Genomic DNA, 19,651 nt, shown 5'->3' with positions numbered 1-19,651 from the left:
TTATCTGCTCTCCGTGAGCGCAGGGGCGGGGGGCGAGGGAGGGGTTTGGGCGCTGCCGGGAGCGGAGGAGGGAGGGTGGGCAGGCGGAGATCCCTGCCCGGGGAGCGGGGATCGCGGGGGCTCCGAGCTCGGGAAAGAGCTCCGAGCTCCCCGGGACCGGCAGCGAGGGGCTCTGAGCCTCAGAGCTCCCGGGGCCAGCAGCGAGGGGCTCTGAGCTCGGGAGAGAGCTCCGAGCTCCCCGGGACCAGCAGCGAGGGGCTCTGAGCTCGGGAAAATGCTCCGAGCTCACCAGGACCGGCAGCGAGGGGCTCCGGGGGCTCCCTCAGCGCTGCCCGGGATGGCCCTGCCCGGAGTGCGGGCTGGGCTGGGCTGGGCTGGGCCGGCACCCTCCGGGGCTGGGCTGGACTGGCACCCTCCGGGGCTGGGTGAGGCTGGCACCCTCCGGGGCAGGGGGCTGTCAGCAGCACACAGAGCAGCTCCTAAGAGGCAGGAGGAAGGGAGAGCCGCGCATTTCACACGTATGAAAATCGTCACTGGCACCGTGGAAACTCCGCCGGGCTGGACCCGGCACTGTGGGGACAAGGGGACGGCGTGGTTCCGTCAGGCTGTGCCATGGTGTTTGCTGACCGAGCTCTGGGGTTTGCCTGGGGTCCAGCCGGTCCCCGGGAGTGCTCTCGAAGTGCTTCAGTGCTTTGCCGTAATTTTTTGTCTTCCCGTTTTTTCTTTTATTTTTTTCCTTTGTCACTGATAATACCACACTGTCTCCCCAGCTTAGTGAAATATTTCCTTTTCTGAAAAGCAAATGTCAGGCCAGCTGCATTTCTCAGGCAGATCTGCCTGGTGACTGCAGGTTACCCCCAGGCTTTGTTGCCAGTCCTGTCCCCCTGTCCTCCCTAATTCCCTATTCCAGGAGCACACACATTACAGCCCATCAGAAAAGCTTTCACAGAAGATTTGTCTGGTCAGGAAAAGAGAATTTACCCAAACCAAAGCAGGGTGCAGGATTGTGTGGGTATTGCTGAAACCTGCGAGCTACTTTTTGTTCTCCTTTGAATGATTTTCATTTTTTTCTTTTTTTTTTTTAAATTACCCTATCACTAATGAAATACATTAGCATTGGAATGATATTTTTATTTTCCTAAATAGACATTTTGCAATTTATTATTTGCATTCCTTTTTTTTTTTGAACAGGAGAAAAAGAGAACTAATGGAACTTCATGCAAATCAGAAAACTTGGTCTTAACTAGCTTAAATCTAGCTACATAACATCTTATTGTGGAGACTAGACTGGGAAAATCAAAGACAGACATGCTGAAGAAAGAAATAACCACAGGTTTGAATATTATTAATAGTCATATTGTCCAGGGACTGGGAGAAGAAAGCCCATCTCCATGCACACATTCCTTTTATCCGTGCTCTGGTTCTTCCTGTGGATGTTGGATCTGTACAGATGGGACAGGAATCTGGAGCCAGACCAAGGATTTCAGCCATCAAAATCAGTTTTGGAGATGTAATTTTGCTTTTCCACGGGCTGGTTGGTGTTTGCCACTGCAGCACAGCGTGGGCAGGAGCTCAGCCCAGCCAGCCTGGCTCCTGATTGCCCAGCAGCAGCTCAGGCTGGCCCAGCAAGGCTGCAACAGCTCAGGGCTGAATTCCAGGCAGCACTAAAACCCCCTGCAAGGAAAGCAAAGGCCATGGTAAGGAACTGTTCACCAGATTCTGTGAAATTCCGTCAGATCTTCTGCCTGCTCATAACTGCCAGGAACGTCCTTTCAGCAGAATTACTTTTACCTTTTAGGGGTATGTCCGTGATAACTTTATAAAAGTGTTGTTCGGGGAGTACAGTCACACTTTGGGTATTTTTAATGAGCATTCAAACTTCCTTAAAAAGCACTAAAGAGTAAATTCATTCAGTGGGAGAGTCAGCCCCCCTAAACCACAGCGTTGGCTTTCAGAGCAGGTCCCTGGACGCTGCTTCCCCAGCACTAAGGACAGTGCCACCTTCAGAATGGCATCAGCTCTGCTTCCTCCTTCATCTCATCTCTGTTAATAAGATTTGCAATGAATTCTTGTGCTGGGAGATGTAGAAGGAATCTCTGGAGGAGCACAGTGTGTGCAAGGCCGGTGTGTCATGGCCTGGCTGGGATCGGCCTGGCTGGGATCGGCCCTTCCACCGCGGCCTTGGCCTGAGCGGCCGCCCTGGGACCGGGCAGGGGCTCGGGGAGCAGGGGGGCCTCGGAGGGGTCCGTGCTGGGTGTGTGGGTGTCTGTGTGTCTGTGAGTGTGGGTGCCTGTGTGTCTGTCTGTGTGGGTGTCTGTGTAGGTGTCTGGGTGGGTGTCTGTGTGTGTGGGTGTGTGTGTGTCTGTCTGTGTGGGTGTCTCTGTGCCTGTGTGTCTGTCTGTTTGTGTGGATGCCTGTCTGTGTGGGTGTCTGTGTGTCTGCCTGCCCGCACGGCTCCCATGGCACCGGAGCTCCAGTGGCTCCGTGCGTGTCCCTGACGCCTTTCCCGCCTCGGGCAGATTCCCGGGGCTCCCGGCGCTGGAATTGTGCTCTCCCGACTCTGGAATTGTGACAGGCACTGCCATCTGCCGGCACCGCGGCCATCCCTCCAAACCGGCCCCAAAACCGCCACACAAGCGGGGTTACACCAGGGCTTACACGGGGCCCTGGATTTTCACAGCCCGCCCAGCCCCTGCGGCTGCAGAAATCCCAGTTTCTCCAATATCCTCCATGGATTCTCCAGCTGCAGAGGCTTGGAGGCTCCTCCCGTAAGGACGTTTGTCCATGGCACGTGGATGGTTGAGACCCTTGCCCACCTCTCTGCCGGGTGTCAGAGCAGAATTCCTGACCCCAGACTCACCCAGCTCACGCTGGAATTGCCTTTCTGTGCCTGCTGCACCCAACCAAGCACAGCCCAGGCCATGCCAGGCAGGCTCTGGAGAGGCACTGCTTCCATCAGCACCAAAGGCCTTTCAGGAGCTTTTCTTTGATCACCAGGCAGCATCACCTTCCCCTGGTCCATGTAAGTCCCTGCTTTTGCTTCTTTATCCTACACTGCAAACTCTGCTGTGTTTCACGTATTATTTCAACAGACATCTCCCAGTTTGTCCTGATTAAAGACCAGCCAGACCTAGGAGCAGTTTTTCAGCTGCAAACCAACATTGGTGACATCACTGTGCCCCTGCTGAGGTGGTGAAAAAGTTTTCAATGGCCTCGCAGGTTTGAAATATGTTCCAGAGCTGCAGGGATCAGCAGGCTGCAGAAGGGCTGATTTAACACCAAATGGCAGCACAGTTTGGATATTTTTGGGCTGGGATGGAAACATGGAAATGCAGAGGGATTGATTTTCTGTTCAGGATGGGATTCACCTCAGGCAGTGGCATTCAGGATGCACTGCTCTGAGCTGCTCCTTCCTTTCCAGCTGATGCAGAGAGACAGGTAGAAGCAGGAGGCAGCCAAATTAAACCTTGTGCTGGAATGGGATGAAGGATCCAATTCCAGGAGCACAGAGGTACAGATTTCACATCAGTGCAACATCTTGATTTTCCTGGGGGTGCTCATAAGCTCTAACAGCTGTACTGTTCAAAGGACATCCAGAGCTATTTACAGGGGGGATTTATGGCAACTGTGAGATGCTCAGCTCCTGGAACTGCAAGCAGAACAACAAGAACAAGCTCTAATCTCATTTTGGTGTCACTAAATTGCTCTCTGAGGATCCTACCTATATCAAAAGCTTGCCTAAAATGACCCGGTTGGATTTTTGCAGGCTCCTGTAGAACACAGCAGGGCAGCCCCACGGAGCAAGTGGGGAGTTCCCTGCATTTCCCTGAGGTTTCACGGGCTATAAATGAGCCATCCCCTCTGCTGAGGCCAGCCTGGCCCTGACACTCGTCACCCGAAGGGACAGTGAGCCCCGGTGACACGGGCACCTGCTCTGCAGTCAGGACAGGCTTTGGCTTGAGAGGATAGGGAGCAGCGGTGCCTCCAGGGAGCGTTTTAATTTGTTGTGCAATTTGATCTCCGGAATGAGAGATGTCTCTTCCCGTTTGTCAGCCGCCCCACTAGAAGAAAACAGAGTTGTAAGAGGCAGTGCTGGAAACAGCTCCTAGGATTGCTCATCCACCTCCAGCCTCCCCTGGTACTCGCCTGAACGGGAGCTGAGGCTCTGAGAATCCTGACGTGACAGTCACCCACTCTGTCTCGACTTCCTTTTGTGTTTGGGGCTTATCCAGCCCCCGAAATCCAAAGGAAACTCGGGAAGCAGGCGAGGGGAAGTTTCGGCTGTGGAGGAGTGGGGCCGGACGTGCTTTGGTGTGATAATGAGGGTGTGATAACGAGGATCCCGAGCCGGCCGGGACGCGCTCCTGCCCCGGCTCCCGGGCTGGGGCCGCGCTGATCCCAGCCCAGCCTCGGATCCTTTATCGAGAGTGCCCGCCCGGGGTGAGTCCTGCTCTGAGCCAGCGCCGTGCTAATTAACGCTAATTACGCTCTTGTTCTGCAGGTGCAGCAGCAGCACCTAAGGCTGAACTTCCCCGGTAGGTGCCAGGGCGAGGATCCCCGGGATGGGCACAGTGCGGAGCCGTGTGGCATCTCCTGTGTGCCACCTCTCTGCCCTGTGTGCCACCTCCCCTGTGTGCCACCTCTCCTGTGTGCCACCTCTCCCGTGTGCCACCTCCCTGTGTGCCACCTTCCCTGTGTGCTGCCACCTCCCCTGTGTGCTACCTCTCCTGTGTGCCACCTCCCCTGTGTGCCACCTCTCCAGTGTTCCACCACCCCTGTGTGCTTCCACCTCTGCTGTGTGCCACCTCTGCTGTGTGCCACCTCTGCTCTGTGCCACCTCCCCTGTGTGCCACCTCCCCTGTGTGTGACCTCTCCTCCCGTGTGCCACCTCCCTGTGTGCCACCTCCCCTGTGTGCTGCCACCTCCCCTGTGTGCCACCTCTGCTGTGTGCCACCTCTCTTCCCTGTGTGCCACCTCTCCTCTCCCATGTGCCACCTCCCCTGTGTGCCACCTCTGTCCCCTGTGTGCCACCTCTCTGCCCTGTGTGCCACCTCCCTGTGTGCCACCTCTCCAGTGTGCCACCTCCCTGTGTGCCACCTCTCCTCTCCTGTGTGCCACTTCCCCTGTGTGCCACCTCCCCTGTGTGTCATCTCTCTCCCCTGTGTGCCACCTCCTGTGTGCCACCTCTCTGCCCTGTGTGCCACCTCTCCAGAGCCAGGCTCCTCCCTGCCTGCAGCTCAGGAGCCACACGGGCACCAGTCAGACACTGATGGGGCAGACCCAGGGGACAGTTTCCCTGTTGGGCTCTCAGAGCTGGACAGGTTTGTGACAAAAGCCAACGCCTCGCTTCTTCCAGGTGGGGATCTCTTACATTCATTCCCTGCTGAAGCACAAAGCCTTCCCTTTGCAGAGGGGGGATGGGATGGGATGGGATGGGATGGGATGGGATGGGATGGGATGGGATGGGATGGGATGGGATGGGATGGGATGGGATGGGATGGGATGGGATGGGATGGGATGGATGAGATGGATGGGATGGGATGGGATGGGATGGGATGGGATGGGATGGGATGGGATGGGATGGGATGGGATGGGATGGGATGGGATGGGATGGGATGGGATGGGATTGGATGGATGGGATGGGATGGGATGGATGAGATGGATGGGATGGGATGGGATGGGATGGGATGGGATGGGATGGGATGGGGTGGGGTGGGGTGGGGTGGGGTGGGATGGGATGGGATGGATGGGATGGGAGGGTGGGTGCAGGGTATAACAGGAAGGGACAGTCTGGTTCTCAAACCAGCCACTCATTAACCCCTTCATGAACACAGATCTCAGCTCCAGCTCGTGGCTCTCCCAGCACTGGCAAGACAGGGACTGGAGGTAGAGCCAGCAATTCCTTCATTTGCCTATGAGGAATCTTCCAGGAGATTTAATTGGCTCTGAAAGATCCCACAAATGTCTCTGCATGAGTGTCATACACTGAGTGTTGCCTTTGGGCACTGGAAACAGCTCAGCCAAAGCTGTGTGCTCCCTCTAGGCCTGGATTGTGTCCCTGTGAACCAGGGATCCCCTGGAGAGGGATCAGAGGAACCAGGGATCCTCTGGAGAGGGATCAGAGGAACCAGGGATCCTCTGGGGAGGGATCAGAGGAACCAGGGATCCTCTGGAGAGAGATCAGGGGAAAAAGAATCCCCTGGAGAGGGATCAGGAGAGCCAGGGATCCTCTGGAGAGGGATCAGGAGAACCAGGGATCCTCTGGAGAGGGATCAGGAGAGCCAGGGATCCTCTGGAGAGGGATCAGGGGAACCAGGGATCCCCTGGAGAGGGATCAGAGGAACCAGGGATCCTCTGGAGAGGGATCAGGAGAGCCAGGGATCCCCTGGAGAGGGATCAGGGGAACCAGGGATCCCCTGGAGAGGGATCAGGGCACCATAAGCAGCCTCTTCCAGCCCATCCTGTGGTCACTGAGCAGAAAGCACAATCCATGGAGTGAAGCAACAACGAGAGGCCCTGCAGCAGCAATTTGTGTAAATGCCATGTTTTGATACTATTTGCAATCCGTTCTCAGGAGATAAAAGCAGACTGGCCCTTGCAGCTGGTGTCACCCTCCCTTGCTCCCAGTCCAGTCTTGCCCTGGGATTCTTTAGGTGGGAGGGTCCCAAAGAAGCAGACAGTGAATTGCTGCTGCCCCAGCAGGGACATGGAGTGGCTGCTACCACACCTGGCCCAGCTCCTGGCTGTGCCCCCTTTGCTCTGCACGGGCTGGAAATGCTCTGCAGGGGAATTCTCTGCAGAGAATCACAATTCCATCACAATTCTATCACAATTCCAGCCTCAGGCTGGGCGCTGGATCTCCTCTGCTATTAAGTTTTATTCTTTGACACTAAATAGACCTTCAAGCTGATTTCTGAGGTGCACCCACACCTTCAGGGGAGCCTTACACAGTGAAACCAATCATTCCATTTGTCCCCAGAGTGTGAGTGGCCAGAGAGGAGCCTGCATGCACTGCTTGAATTCAGAGCCACCACTGCAACCATCACTGTTCATTAGAAAACCCCAGAAACACTTACGCAACTCGGATTTCCACATAGTTTACTAAAATTAGCAAGGTTTTCAGCAGTTTTTCAGTCATTTGCGAGCTCGAGAGAACCATTTCTAGAATTTTATTTGCAGACCTTGCAGCAGCATTCAATATTTATAAGGAATTCCCTGTCTTGGTAGCAACGACTGACAGTTACAAAAAATAAGTACATTATAAAATGCATTAATATTTTAAGTCTGCCTGAGACTGCTGGAGGAAGATATTGCCAGCTTTTGCCTGACTGGCTGATATTTAGTTCACACAAGTAACTGACAAAAGCAGACATATCTAGGAGGGAAAAGAGAGGGTGTGTAAGAAACTGCAAGAGCTACAGTGAAAGATTTGTCTATGTTTACACAATAAACCAGCAGCACAATGAGGAATAAAACCATTTTTTTCCCCCCTGTTTTTGTTCCAGCCACTCATTCAGTGCTGTTATGCACTCAGATATTGCTTTTGGGTTCTAAATAAAACCCCTCCTGATCCTCCAAATAAAATGTTGAGGTTGTGCTGAATCCAGGTTTTCCCACAAAAATACGAATAACTCACGTTTAATGATGCAGCTGAGAGAAAAGATAAATCTTGATCTGGCTGGAATAAAGTGCTTTTTCCTGAGCCCTCCTGCATGCTGGGTGCAGGCAGTGCTGGCCACGAGCCAGGGCTGTTTACAGTGCCAGCGTGGCTGTCCCACACTCCTGAGCATCTGCACATTTTGTTCCTGGCATATTTGTGTCTGTGGAGCCAGCTGACCTTGAAACTCTCATCAGAGGGAGAAAAATAAAAAAAATAAAAAAAAAATCAGCAGCCAGGAGCTACCATCCTCCATATATTCCAGTTATTATCAGAATATTTTTCCCCTGCTCAGTTTGCACAGAAATGACATTCAATAACAACGAAAATGTTCCCTCTGTCCCGAGAGAGGCATGTTCAGAGTGAAACCAGGAGAAATGAAAGGCCTCTCCAGCAATCCCCCGGCACGGCTTCATAAATATAAAACTGCTGTAGCGCCTGGCTCAAGCACCGAAGGCAAAATGTGCCAAAGCTCTGGGGTGCCCCTACTCCTGCCTCCCCCAGTTCCTGGCTGTGGGAGGCTCCGTGTCCCTCACTGCTCCCACAGGGCAGAGGATGGAGGGCAGAGGATGGAGTCACCCCCTCTGCTGTGGGACCCAGGGCCCCCAGGCCTGGGGCTGTGACAGCAGGGCCTGGCCGCCCTGTCCATACCCTCTGTCCACTCCCCCTGTCCCTACCCCCTGTCCACACCCCCTGTCCACTCCCCCTGTCCACACCCCCTGTCCACTCCCCCTGTCCCTACCCCCTGTCCACACCCCCTGTCCACTCCCCCTGTCCACACTCCCTGTCCATACCCCCTGTCCACACCCCCTGTCCATACCCCCTGTCCACTCCCCCTGTCCACACCCCCTGTCCACTCCCCCTGTCCACACCCCCTGTCCACTCCCCCTGTCCACACCCCCTGTCCATACCCCTGTCCATACCCGCTGTCCATACCCCCTGTCCATACCCCCTGTCCATACCCCCTGTCCACTCCCCCTGTCCACTCCCCCTGTCCATACCCCCTGTCCACACCCTCTGTCCACACCCCCTGTCCACACCCCCTGTCCATACCCCCTGTCCATACCCCCTGTCCATAACCCCTGTCCACACCCCCTGTCCATACCCCCTGTCCACACCCCCTGTCCACTCCCCCTGTCCATACCCCCTGTCCACTCCCCCTGTCCACTCCCCCTGTCCACTCCCCCTGTCCATACCCCCTGTCCACTCCCCCTGTCCACACCCCCTGTCCACTCCCCCTCCTGCCCTCCAAAGCAGGGACACCCTTTGGAGCACCCTGGTGCTGCGCTGTGGGATCTGAACTCCCTGGGAAAAGGAGGGATGCAGGCACTGCTGGCAGACCCTGCCCCTCCCCAGCTGGGACCCCCAGCTGCAGAATGGCTTTTCACAGACCCGTGGAACACCTGGGATGGGAGGGACAACCAGGATCACCCAGTCCCACTCCTGTCCCTGCCCAGACCGCTAACAACCCCACCCTGTCCATCCCTGGCAGTGCTGTCCAAACCCTCCTGGAGCTCTGGCAGCCTCGGGGCCGTGCCCATTCCCTGGGCAGCCTGGGCAGTGCCAGCACCCTCTGGGGGAGCCTGGGCAGTGCCCAGCACTTTGGAGAACCCTTAACTGGCAGATCTTCCTCAAAGTATTCCCAGTCCTCCCGAGGAGTGAACAGATGAGTTCTGCTGTGAGCTGTGTGAAAGCTGCTGCAGGTCAGAGCCAGGGACCTTTCAGGGAGCCCTGGGAATGAGGTTGTGCTGCTGGGAGCCAAACTGGGTCCTCTGCAACCCCCACTCCTCCCTGCAGTTGTGCAGGATTCAGTGACACTGGAGGGCTCCCTCCCATGCTGTCACTGAGCAGCAACACCTCTCCAAAATTGCAGCAGAACTCTTGGATTCACCCCACAGGCCCTCAGTGGAACTTTCTTTTCTGCCTGGATCTGCCTGGGCCTTCTTCCTGTGCCACTCCACACACCAACTGCAAATTTTACTGCTGCTTAGTGCTAAAATTGTACAAGAAAAGATGCTTCACCCAGATGGATGAAATTTACTTTACTTTCTGGTTAGTCATGAATTTCATCCTCTGTTTGATGTATCTCAGCCCAAGATGAAGGAGATCAGTGTAATCTCAGCTTTATAAAACCTTCTCAGCATGGAGCACAACCACAGCCATAACTCAGCCAACTGCAGGGTCCCTCTGCTCCGTGCAGAACAGACAGAGGAATTATGGACTGGATTTCCCAGGACCTACCAGTGGAAATGAGGCATAACACCAGAATTGTAGGCATGTCAAAAAGCATAAAAATAAGCTTTCCCAGGAAATATGATGCCATATGGCCCTGGTCTTTGTTGTGGTGAGCTCCTGGCAGTTCCCCAGGCGCTGCCATGGCAGAATGATTCCAAGCAGGAGCCTGGGCTGTGTCAGCTCAGCACGGAAATTGCCTGGGGCTGTGGTGTTTCCACTCTGACAAGAGCTCTGCAACTCGTGCATTCTGCACTGTCCCATTAGTGGAGGATTGATTCATCTGTGCTGATAGCCTGCACACACCTTGTCACCCAGCAAAGTCCCTGAGGTGCCAGAAAGGCTCTGATTGTTGCTTTGGGTGATTTATCCAAGATTTATGCAGCACTCGGAGCCAAGGCCAAGAAAATTCCCTGCTGTGCCTGGACCAGATGCTGCTCTCATCTGAGCTGTGTTAAATCTGAGCTAAAACTGCTGAAGCCAACAGACAGGGAGTGCTTCCACCAGCCTTGTTTTGGCTCCCATGTGTGGCCACCCCATCCCCATCCCCATCCCCAAAACATCAGCAGGACAACCACACCTGCATGGAAAGCTCAGCCTCTCTGAGTGCACCATTTGCTGTGCAAAAGGCTTTTGACAAAAGGTTGAGTGTTTTTTAAAATTGATTGCACCAGACCTATTTTGAGGAGCAGGATGGATCTTTGTAGGGCTCAGGCAGGTATGGCATGAGAATGCTGAAACATTTCCTGCCCAAAGCTTCCCCTTCACCCCTGTCCTCCACCTTTATTTCATGTTTTCCAGAGGTTTTCCCACCACAAGCAGCCAGTGTCGCCTCCAGCAGTCCCTGCACAGCCCAGCAGAGGGGAGTGGGCCACCACACTGGTTTTTCCTCTCCTGCCCAGTCCTGGGGCAAGGCCACATATCTCTAGGATGTTATTTAACCACACACCCTATTTGCAAAGAAAGATTAAATTTTTTTGTTGTGTTGTTAAGCATAATTTTTCTAGTGGAAGTTGCTCCTGGTTATGGCAGGTCATGGCAGGAGTTGGAACCAGATGATCTTTAAGGTCCCTTCCAACCCAAACCATTCTATGATTCTAAGCATGAAGCAGAAGCTTTATTGAACCGAGGTCTCTGTCCATACTTTGATGGCACAGACACACTGATTTTAAGTTCTTTACCCATATATGAGGCCTAGGTAAGAGTTCACAGTTTTAGAAAGCATGGTGCAGGACAAACACAGATGTTTTGGACATCTGCAGAAAAGGTTGTGCAGTCAAGTTTCACCTCAGTGTGAGTCATGGAGACCTCCCAAAAACCTTGGTGCAGGAGCTGGAGGTGCCTGCCTGGGCATAAATCAAGTTCCTCTTCTGAAAGAGTCTCTGTGGAATAAAATCTTTGTAAAGTGGAATCTTTGGCACAAGGATACCTCAGGATATGGACACATGTAAGAGGAAGGGCAGAGGAGTGTCTCATCTACCCAGCTTGGTAGGCTTTTTTCAGGCTGAGAGAGATAAGGAGCCAACCTGCCTCAGAGCTGGCTGAATTGCTGCTGCCCATTGCAGCAGGAGGGCTCTGGAGCAGCTGTCTCCGGAGGGAGCTGTGTGCCCCAGAGCAGCCTGGCCAGGAGGAGCTGGGGGAGCCACCCAGAGCAGCCTGGCCAGGGGAAGCCTCAGAGCAACCTGGCCAAGCTGAGCCAGGGGAGCCACCCAGAGCAGCCTGGCCAAGCTGAGCCAGGGGAGCCACTCTGGCACTGCCCCCTGGTCTCTCCAGCCCCTGCAGTGCTGGGCACACGGGGCAGGGTGAGCTGGCACCTGAGGCTGGCACCTGAGGCTGCTCTCTCACCCTGGGTGGCAGCAGCTCCCTCCCTGCTGGCACAGCTCTGCCTGGCTGGGCTCACTCTGCACATCAGCCATCCTTCATCCCTCAGGTGCTGACCTTCCAAGCAAGGCCTGGTTTGTGCCCCATTCTCTGGGAAATATGCAAAGGGAGCCCTGAGGCGCCTGCAGGCCTCAGCTTTCAAAGGGAGCCCTGAGGCACCTGCAGGCCTCAGCTGAGGGAAAACCCCGCTGGAGGCTCCATGCTTTTTCCTTCTGATAGCAGCAACCACACACAAAAGGAATGGCAACCTCAGTGGGAGCAGTGTGGGGCTGCCAGCCCCCTGTGCTGCCCTGAGCAGCAAGGACAAAGCTGCCCCCAGCTCCTGAGGGAGGCAGGCAGGGATCCAGGGGCTCCAGATCCCCCTGGCACTGCCTTCATGGAGCACAAACCCCTGCTCAGCACTACAGGCTTGGCTCCTGAGCCCAGCTCTTCCCATGGAGGCTTGGCCTAAATCTCACAATGCCAGGCCCCACATGAGCTACCCTCAGACAGCAGCCAGAGAGCCCTTCCAGGGAAAGAGCAGAACAAAGAGCAGAGCACATGTGGAGGGGATGGGCTGGATTCCTCACTAGCCTGTCGTGTGTCTCTGCAGCCTGTGGGACCTCAGTGCTCTCGGGAGATGACTGAATAAACAATCATTGCACACAACTCACTCATTTCCTCACTCTCCTATCACTGTGGGCTCCATCCCAGCCATTATCTGCTGAGGGAATTCAGCAGGGCTGTAATTCCTTCACACAATGTGCTCTCACTTTCTGCCTGGCTCCCAGGGGAGATCAGTGGGTCAGGATATCAAACCAGGCTTTGTGCCTTTGCCTGTCTCTGCCTTGGTTATCCTCCGGGAAAAGCAGAATGGTGACTGCTTCCTGCCTCTCTCTGTGTCACCTGCATTCCCAGAGAGGGTGGGTTTCATTTATTAGTGCTGATAATTAATAGATGATGCTGTCTTTGAGCCCTTGGGGACCTGCAGATGACTCAGCATGAAGCACCACAGAATGTTCTACCTTGCACAGGGATTGTGCTGTGCTGTTTCTTTTCACAGCACCTACTGTGAAAAGATGCTGTCCAAAGGGAGAGCAGCAGTAATAATCAAACCCAAGGAAAACCTTATTGTCAGCCAGGGTCTCTGTACAAATCACAAATGGGACAGAGCTGCTGTGGAACTGCCTTGAGCTGTTTTATTTTCCAGCATCAGTCTCATTGCATGGTTATGGCAATGGGAAGATGCCACCAGCTCACATTCCATGCAGCAGACACAGAACTTAATGTTACAACTTACTTTTTAAGTTTTTTTGACCAATCACACAAAGCAAAAGCACATTGACAGTAGTTCTGTCCAACCACTATAAGCACACATATCTTTGGTTAAAACAATGCTTGCTTATTTCAAATACAATACCTGCTTGTGAGCCTTAAAACAATGCACAGAGCTCCATTATTAAGCTTCAAACTTCCTAATATCTCACTAGATAAACTTTTCTGTAGCTTAGAGAGTTATTCTAGACAAGCGTTAATACACAGACCATTGTTCTATTTGTCCTTGTGTTTCTACTTTTAAAATAATTTTTCTGATGACCAACCTCATGGCTGCTGCTTAGCTCCAATCACAGTTCTGCTGTCTCTGAGACCTGCCTTTTGCAGCTTTCCCAAAACCCTCTGATTTTGTGGATTCCCACAAAACCTGAGCCTGAAGTGTGTGAAGTGCAGGCAGCCTGCTTGGGGAACAGCTGGAATGAATTCCTGAGGCTGGAAGGGAGGGAAGGCTAAAATGGTCAGATGGACATTGAGCCAAAGGGTGACCTTAATGCTCATCCCAAAGGGGACAATGACCACCACCAGCAGGTCCTGCTGCAGAGGAGAGCAGAGGCATGACAATATCTGGGAGCTGCTGGGGAGCAGCAGGATCAACCCATGGCATTGTCAAGGGGCTTTGGGAGCAGCAGCACGAGGAGTGGCCGCTGCTGGGCAGAGTGAGGCAGGGCTGGAGCTACACAGAACTCTTCCTTTCTTCATCTGGGAAGTACCAGGGCTGGAAAAACTGAAGCTCAGACAGCAGATTTAGCACAAGTCCATATCTGGTTCTCCAGAACCCATTCTCCAGACCTAGAGGTGCCATTCTATTCCCAACTGAATTTTGCTGGTGATGTTGAACACAGTCCTGAGAAGACAACTGAAGTAAGCCAAATATACCCATATGTGCTATTTCCTGTTTGGATATTCTAGCTGTGGCAGACAGTCCCCATGCCTGGCTGAGCCACCCTGCCCCTTATCCAGCTCCAGGCTGGCCCAGGCAAGCAGGATGACACATGCTCCAGAGGAAAACCTGTGTGAAGACAGTTCTGTGCTCCCAGCAAAGCTGGATCTGACAACCTGAACGCTCTCTGGGGTTGGTGTGGGGACAGCACCTCACAAATGGCAATTCAGGAACATGTCAGGCCCTTGAGAACAACTTAAACTTCCCCAAATGCCCTTTTTAAAGCTTCCAGAAGTGTGTTTATTTGGTAACCAATGTGAGAGGAAACATGCAGAGAATGAAATGAAGTGTGAGCTCATTTTAAGGCTTCAGAGTATTTGATCAATTGCTGCTCAGAAAAACCTTGGTAGGTTGTGTGTACCTGGGACATCTGTGCTCCTTCTTCTACCCAATTAATTAACTTTGTCAGTGAGTTGCAGCTACTAATTAACACTTTTACTGCCATCATGTGCACCAGAAAGTGTGAGAGCTTGAGAGCTCCAATGTCCCTCAGAAACCTGACGGTACCAGACAAACCCAGCTGAAAATATGGAAACAAAACTTCAGCAGGGGTTACCTGCTGGCCAGTTCTTCATGGCTTCCAACACTTTCCTACACAGAGGGTGTCAAACTTCTGCTTTTCAAGCTCCAAGCAGAAGGAGAGATTTCAGATACCTCTGAGTCAGGTGCCAGTGCCACTGTTCAGAGCACTCACTCATTTTTTCCACTGATTCCTTTGCTTAGGAGTGCAGGGAAGGTGACAAAGACAGGGCTGCCAGTGCAGGAACATGGCTCTTTATCAGTACAAGCCTTATCTTATCTTCTGTAGGCTCAGCTTAACTCTCTGAAAGAAGGATTCAGTGACTAGAAAAGGGAAGTGACCCTGCTGTTTGTGCAAGAGGGATTGCACACCCTCCATGTGAAGTGCCATGAGCCCCTGATCCCAATCCCTGCTCTGATCCCATTCTCTGCTCCCATCCCACTCCCTGCTCCGATCCCTGCTCTGATCCCAATCCCTGCTCTGATCCCTGCTCTGATCCCACTCCCTGCTCTGATCCCTGCTCTGATCCCAATCCCTGCTCTGATCCCATTCTCTGCTCCCATCCCACTCCCTGCTCCGATCCCTGCTCTGATCCCAATCCCTGCTCTGATCCCTGCCCTGATCCTTGCCCTGATCCCTGCTCTGATCCCACTCCCTGCTCTGTGCCCCATGCCTGGAAGGGTTTGCATGGATTCCCTGATGGATTCCCAGATGGATTCCCTGATGGATCCCCTGATGCATTCCCTGATGGATTCCCTGAATCCCCAGCCCGTGCTGGGCTGCAGCTGAGCCCAGCAGGATGGAGAGAGGAGCCTCTGGGCAGTGCCCCCTGCCCTACACTTCCAGGGAAGGAAGGACTTTCCTGGCGCTCCCTGCTCTGCCCAGCAGCCAAGTTTACAAGTAAATACAGGTAAGGAGCTTTGCTGCAGGATAATTCCGTCCATCAGCAGAGTTGCATAAGCCCCTCTTTCCCCACGTGGCACTGCCAGCAGAGGTGCTGTCCCCTGAGGCCTTGCCAGGGACCCAGGGGCATTCCAGATCCCACGGTTTTAGGAATTTTTTATGGCAGCTGAGCTGCTCCAGTGTAACAACTCAAAGATAGTGCTAAATTCTTGTCATCAGTTCTCGGAAAATGATAGAAAAATGAAGTGTGTGAACGTGTCAGAAAGACACAAAACAACTTGGTTTGTTCAGCCTGGAGAGGAGGAGGCTGAGGGGAGACCTCAGGGTGATTTCAGTATCCTCAGGAGGGGCAGTGTAGGGATGGGTTTGGACAACATTCCAGGCACAGAGAGGGATTGTTGTGCTGTCCTGTGCAGGGCCTGGAGCTGGGCTGGATGATCCCTGTGGGTCCCTCCCAGCTCAGGATATTCCATGATCCCATGATAGCTCACCAGGGCATCTCAGGCTGTCCAGTCTGAGGAGGGATCTTCCCTCTCTGGGCTCATCCTCAGCACTCTGTAAAGGAGAGAGCAGAGAACACAAGGGCCCTACTGCAGTGTCTGACCTCCAGGAGTCCAATCCCACTGGTCTCTGCCTTTCTGGGGTCCCACATTCACTGCCAGCATTTAAATGGCCTGTGCATTTAGATTTTGTCATTAGACTCAGCAGAGGAGGACAAGGCTCCACCAAGCTGCTGCTCAGAACGTGTGAGGCTGAAGTGATTACAAACCCTTTGCTTTCATTACTAGCAAGGCTTGAAGGTGCTGGGACGGATGAAGGGTATAATTTACTCCATCTGTAAGGCTGTTCTTCCATTGCAGGCACTCAGAGATTTACACTCTCTGCCTGCCTGCCTGCGTGCTCGGATTATTTAGGGAAGGCTGGCGGGGAAGCCAAGAGGAGCCAAAGCCCCACTCTCACATTTCCCTGGGCTGTGACTGTGCTTATTCCCAGGGATGGAGCTCTGGGAGTGACTCAGAGGCACGCAGACAGCAGAGTGAGGGCTCAGCCCCCTGTCCCTGCTGCTCCAGCACGGCTGGAACCCGCTCAGAGTGTGTCTGATCCTGGGAAGGATGGATCACTTCCACCGGGAAGGATGGATCAGCTCTCCAGGAAGGATGGATCAGCTCTCCTGGAAAGGATGGATCAGCTCTCCTGGGAAGGAAGGATCACCTCTCCTGGGAAGGATGGATCATCTCCCCTCTCTAAGAAGGAAGGATGGATCAGCTCTCCAGGAAGGATGGATCCTCTCTCCAGGAAGGAAGGATCACCTTTCCAGGATGGATGTATCCCCTCTCCAGGAAGGATGGATCACCTCATCCCCAGAAGGAAGGATCACCTCTCCAGGAGGGATGGATTCCCTCTCCAGGAAGGAAGGATCATCTCCCCTGGGAAGGATGGATCCCCTCTCCAGGAGGGATGGATCATCTCCCCTGGGAAGAAAGGATCAGCTCTCCAGGAAGGAAGGATCACCTTTCCAGGATGGATGTATCCCCTCTCCAGGAGGGATGGATCATCTCCCCTCTCCAGGAAGGATGGATCCCCTCCCCTGGGAAGGAAGGATCATCTCCCTTGGGAAGGATGGATCCCCTCTCCTGGAATGAAGGATGGATCCCCTCTCCTGGAATGAAGGATCCCCTCTCCCAGCAATGAAGGATCACCTCTCCAGGAAGGAAGGATCCCCTCTCCCAGGAATGAAGGATCCCCTCTCCAGGAAGCATGGATCCCCTCTCCAAGAAGGAAGGATCATCTCCCCTGGGAAGGATGGATCCCCTCTCCCAGCAATGAAGGATCCCCTCTCCAGCAATGAAGGATCCCCTCTCCCAGGAATGAAGGATCCCCTCTCCAGGAAGGAAGGATCCCCTCTCCAGGAAGGAAGGATCATCTCCCTTGGGAAGGATGGATCCCCTCTCCTGGAATGAAGGATCCCCTCTCCCAGGAATGAAGGATCCCCTCTCCAGGAAGCACGGATCCCCTCTCCAGGAAGGAAGGATCATCTCCCCTGGGACTGCACTGCAGGTCCATCCCTCCCGTGCCCAGCCCACAGTAAATAGGGACTGGGAGGCTGCCAGGATTCCTGCACCGAGGTTAATGAATAAACAACGCCTGCAGGACTCACTCGCCTCCTATTTTTAACGTCTGTATCTTTGATTGCATCTTCGAGAGACCTCTCCATAAATAACCATTCCAAGAGATAAAAGCATTGGATGTTTCCTTTGACAGAACAGAGATTATCAGCATTTAGACAGAAAAACTGCTGGTAGGCAAGCAGGCTCTTGCTTTTTATAGAAAATGTTGCCTTTATCGTGGCAAACAGAATGCTGAAAGACAAGAAAATGCAAATATAGCAAGGGACATTCTGGAAATGGGAGCTCAGTCATGCTTTGTTTTCCCCATTTTTCCTGGTGGGAGGTGCTCTCATCACACACATTTCCAGGAAAACAATGAAGGAAGCTCAGAAAAGTGGGCAGTGTTGGAAATTAGGAGAGCTGCCAGCTCACCAAGGTTGCTGCTGAAAATGGGATTTAATTGCTTGGTTATGGATGCAATTTTGGGAATATTACCCAAGGCGAATAAATAAACAGTTTCACAAATAGAACCCCTTGGATTTCTGAGAGTGCCTTGGGTGGTTTGGAATGTCCAATATAAGACACAAGGAGGAGAAATCCTTCTGCACTTTGTGGGAATCCCTGCCATCCAAGGGGGCTCCAAGCACCTTGGAGTCATTTGTCACTTGTGAAAATCTAGGTCATTTACTCCCCTCCTCCTGCTCTGCTTTTTTTCATGCTAAATATAGAATGTATTTTCTGGCTTCAGACTGAATAAAGTTGTTAATTACACTCTTTCCTAAAAACCTGCAATTGAAATTCACTTGGGGAGTCTCTGAAAGCTGGGGAAGGCTATTCTATTTTATAATATTCTTTTGACATGTCTTAGAGGAAAAAGGAAGAAAGCTCATTTGCTTTTAATTTCTCTGTTTTGAAGATAATATTTAACAGAAGTAAATCCCTTTAAGGGCTCAGCTATGCTCTTTGAAGCTAGAGGGAAAAATCCCATTGAGTTTCAGTGCAGGAGAACCAGCCAGATGCTTTGGAAAATTATGTTAAACAATCTGCAGTGTGTTAAGTGATGCTAGAAAATTAATTTGTGCCATCATGAACTGCCAATAGGTGAAAAAGATGGGAATCCTGAGTGTAGTAGGTAGGGTATAAAAATAACCAGGTTCTTTCAGGGTGTACCTCATCAATCATCTCCTGGTAAAGGGTCTGGAGCAGTTCCATCCTGAGCTCCTGGTGCTGTAAAAGCCCAGAGGTGCTGGTGTGACCCACCTGCCTGCCAGGAGCTGGAACAGAGGGACTGACATGCTCTGCAGATGAAAAGGGCTGCCTGAGAGAGATCAAATTGTTATTAATGATGGAGCTATTAGAACAAGGGGTGTCTAATAGCAGAGTTAATTCCTTGTTCCTGTGCTTTTATCCTTGCAGTGCTGCGGGGCCAGCACTGCCTCCCTGAGCCACAGAGCTCCTCTGTTCACTCTGAGCACCCCTGGCTCTGCCCAGCTGTTACAGAACTTGTTTTGAACATCCAAACCTGTTCCCAAGTTCCTCAGGCCTTGGAGGATCCCATCTGCAGCTGTCCCTGCTGGTGGCCAGAGGCACTGGGCACTTGTTGCTCTATCCCCAAGGGGAGAGCAGCTTCCAGGCTGGGGTTGTTGAGGGAAGAACTTCATTTACAGCAGGGGTACAGCCTGCCCCAGCCATCCTCTGCTCATAGAGAGGGATGGGCACCTCCACAAGGCAGTGCAGCCTTGGACTGAGAGGGAGGAGAGGAGATGACTCCTGGGCACGAGGGAGCCAGAACTGCTTTACCAGACACTTCATGTCTGCAGGTGGGTGGGATCATCCCAGGCCTTGGTCACCTGGTCCTTCAGGATGCAGAGGATTGACAACTACAAAAGATTTCTCTAAGCTCCAAGGTGACAGCAGTGCAGAGAGAGAGGCAGCAGCCTCAGTAAGGTCACTGCTGCTGCCCCACAGCAGTGGGGTCACTCCTGAGGAGTGAACAGCAGTGGGGTCACTCCTGCAGCCTCAATGGGGTCACTCCTACAGCCTCAGTGGGTCAATCCTGCTGTCTCAGTGGGGTCACTGCTGCAGCCCCACAGCAG

The sequence above is a fragment of the Melospiza melodia genome, chromosome 29 (assembly GCF_035770615.1).
Source record: "Melospiza melodia melodia isolate bMelMel2 chromosome 29, bMelMel2.pri, whole genome shotgun sequence".
NCBI classification, from domain to species: Eukaryota; Metazoa; Chordata; class Aves; order Passeriformes; family Passerellidae; genus Melospiza; species Melospiza melodia.
The sequence above is the reverse complement of the archived record's forward strand: the minus strand, read 5'-3'. Positions refer to the sequence as shown.